We start from the raw sequence: 3,162 nt of genomic DNA on the forward strand, positions 1-3,162 counted from the left end.
GAAAAGGTGCAGGAAAAGAAACAGGAAAAGGAGCAGGAAAAAGGTACAGGAAAATATTGGTTTGTCCTGTCAGTAATGCTTCCTATGTATTACTTTTTCCTTTTTTCCTTCACCATGGCATATACCGGTACGTTTCCCGTCCTTTACCGACACGCAGACCCTCCTTAGCGCGACCTAAATTGACCTGCCTTACTGGGAAATGCGTTTGTCGCCTCTGTTTTATCCAGTCTGTATTGCATCTTGAACTTGATAATTGTTGCTTTTATTTTCGTAGTTTTTCCTCCTCCTCCTCCTCCTTTTTCTTCTTCTACTTCTTCTTCTTCTTCTTCTTCGTCGTCGTCGTCGTCGTCGTCGTCGTCCTCCTCCTCCTCCTCCTCCTCCTCCTCCTAGTTCATCTTAGTTCTTATTAGTTCTTCCTTCATCTCCTCTTCTAACTTCTCTTCCTTATCCTCCATTTTCTTTTTTCTTTTTTTTTTCTTGGTATTTTTTCTCCAGTGAATTTGGGAAACTATGTGATTTCCGATGTTTAGGCTTTACTACCCCATTATTCCCCATTAATACCTAAGAAAGTTTAATCAATAATTATACGCAAAATTAACTTAAGAACGTACTATGAATCTGGCAACACATCTGAGTGATAAGCGCAAATTATTTTTATTTATTTATTTATTTATTTATTTTTACACTTGTTAGGATTGGACGGAGGTATTTTCTGGGTATATTTCTTTAGGCTAACAGTAGAGGATTTTGTTTAATTGATACACGAATAGGTAGATAGATGAATGGATGGAAAGATAATTGTGTGTGTGAGAGAGAGAGGGGGGGGGTAATTTATTCATACCTTCTTTATTTCCAAGACTAGTAAATAATGAGGTAGTAAATATGTGTGCTAATTACTAGCGATATTAATGAAAACTAAAAAAAACTACAATGACAGGCTGTTTTCGTTTTCTGTGACACTCAAAGCCAGTCCTCTGTGGTATACCTGGCAGGTTTTCTTCGTTTTCTTTGCCTTTGTATTCCAGTCCTCGGTAGTATAGTGGTTAGTATCCCCGCCTGTCACGCGGGAGACCGGGGTTCGATTCCCCGCCGGGGAGGAACATGTTTTGTGTTGTTCACCTCCTGTTGCTGTGGGTTCAGGTTCACATAAACTTAGTGCTAAAGCAACTGTAGAACAAGGTATGAAGAGTAACTGTAATTAAAACAGAGAGACCAATCAGTTTAGTGGGAAGCATGATGGTGATGGTGGTGGTGGCGGCGATGATGGTGATGCTAGTGTTGGTGTCGATAATGGTGTTTGCTGCTTTATCATTTATGTAAACAAAAATAAGTAAATAAATAAAACGGTGTGTTCTTCGTTGTCATGTGCCTGTACATCATGTTTTGTTTATCAAGAGTAAGAAAAATCAAGAATAGACGATAGTAACATTAGGCTGTATTTTCCCTTCGTTCTTTCCCGGACGTGTTGTTGTCGTTGTTGCTGCTAAATAACGAAACGAAAGTGAACCTTATAAAAAAAAAAACTCTGTACTGTCACCTTTTATGATCGTATTCTTCTGCCTTATATCGTACATTTTTTTTATCACGCAGGGTTGAACAAATCTAGTAGTCTCTTCCAGGTAACGCCAGGCTCTCGAGATCTAAGCTAAGGTGTTTTGCGTTAGCTAGAATAAAATAGACCTACTAGAGTTGTCCCAGCATTGAGGGGGGGTGTTAAAAAATATCAGCATCAGACCTTTTTTTACCATGTCGAATACGAGAGAGATAAAGAAAAAAAATATCTATTTCTTTTTTGACGATTATAAAAACAGCAGCAGTATTATTATCACTATTTTTTTTTTTACCTGACTTGTAATCGTTGTGCATAGGTGTAAAAACGGTAAAAGAAGTAATGATAGAAAATATAGGTAATGAGAGGAGGAGGAGGAAGAGCGTTAGCATTTTATTATTATTATTATTATTATTATTATTATTATTATTATGATTTCCTTGTCTGACGGTGCTGTTGTTGTTGTTGCAGGTGATGGTATTCTTGTCGTTTTTTGTTAGAAAATACACGAACAGAATTATTGGCCTCCGAGGAGTGTGCATTGCGTGACGTGCTGTTTGGAATTAAAGGACACCAACAGGAGAATTAAAGAACTCTTACAGGGAATTAAAGAACACTAACAGGGAATTAAAGAACACTAACAGGGAATTAAAGAACACTAACAGGGAATTAAAGAACACTAACAGGAGAATTAAAGAATACTAACAGGGAATTAAAGAACTCTAACAGGGATTTAAAGAACACTAACAGGGATTTAAAGAACTCTAACAGGGATTTAAAGAACACTAACAGGGATTTAAAGAACACTAACAGGGATTTAAAGAACTCTAACAGGGAATTAAAGAACTTTAACAGGGAATTAAAGAACACTAACAGGGAATTAAAGAACACTAACAGGGAATTAAAGAACACTAACAGGGATTTAAAGAACACTAACAGGGATTTAAAGAACTCTAACAGGGAATTAAAGAACTTTAACAGGGAATTAAAGAACACTAACAGGGAATTAAAGAACACTAACAGGGAATTAAAGAACACTAACAGGGATTTAAAGAACACTAACAGGGAATTAAAGAACACTAACAGGGAATTAAAGAACACTAACAGGGATTTAAAGAACTCTAACAGGGATTTAAAGAACTCTAACAGGGAATTAAAGAACACTAACACGGATTTAAAGAACTCTAACACGGATTTAAAGAACACTAACAGGGATTTAAAGAACTCTAACAGGGATTTAAAGAACACTAACAGGAGAATTTAAGAACTAACAGGGAATTAAAGAACTAACGGATTTAAAGAACGCTAACAAGGGACTTAAAGAACTCTAACAGGGATTTAAAGAACACTAACAGGAGAATTTAAGAACTAACAGGGAATTAAAGAACTAACGGATTTAAAGAACACTAACGAGGGACTTAAAGAACTCTAACAGGGATTTAAAGAACACTAACAGGGATATAAAGAAGAGTAACAGTATCGTGCTGTGTTTATATAGTGTCTTTGCCTCACGTTGTATTTGTTGTTGGAGAAGAAATGGAACAACTACAGTATTATCATGTGTTTATCAAGTGCTTTTATTGCGTGATAGACTAGAAAATGAAGACTATCAG

The 3,162-nt window shown here is 36.3% G+C and overlaps 1 non-coding gene across 1 annotated transcript; it reads left to right on the forward strand.

Moving 5' to 3' along the window:
• Window positions 1-1,025: 1,025 nt before the first annotated feature.
• On the forward strand, window positions 1,026-1,097 carry TRNAD-GUC (transfer RNA aspartic acid (anticodon GUC)). Its single transcript has one exon. It is a non-coding gene; the product is annotated as a tRNA-Asp (tRNA).
• The last annotated feature ends 2,065 nt before the right edge of the window (window positions 1,098-3,162 follow it).

Source organism: Coenobita brevimanus, chromosome 88, assembly GCF_032717465.1.
Source record: "Coenobita brevimanus isolate Jiangsu-jjx chromosome 88, ASM3271746v2, whole genome shotgun sequence".
In the NCBI taxonomy this organism is placed as follows: Eukaryota; Metazoa; Arthropoda; class Malacostraca; order Decapoda; family Coenobitidae; genus Coenobita; species Coenobita brevimanus.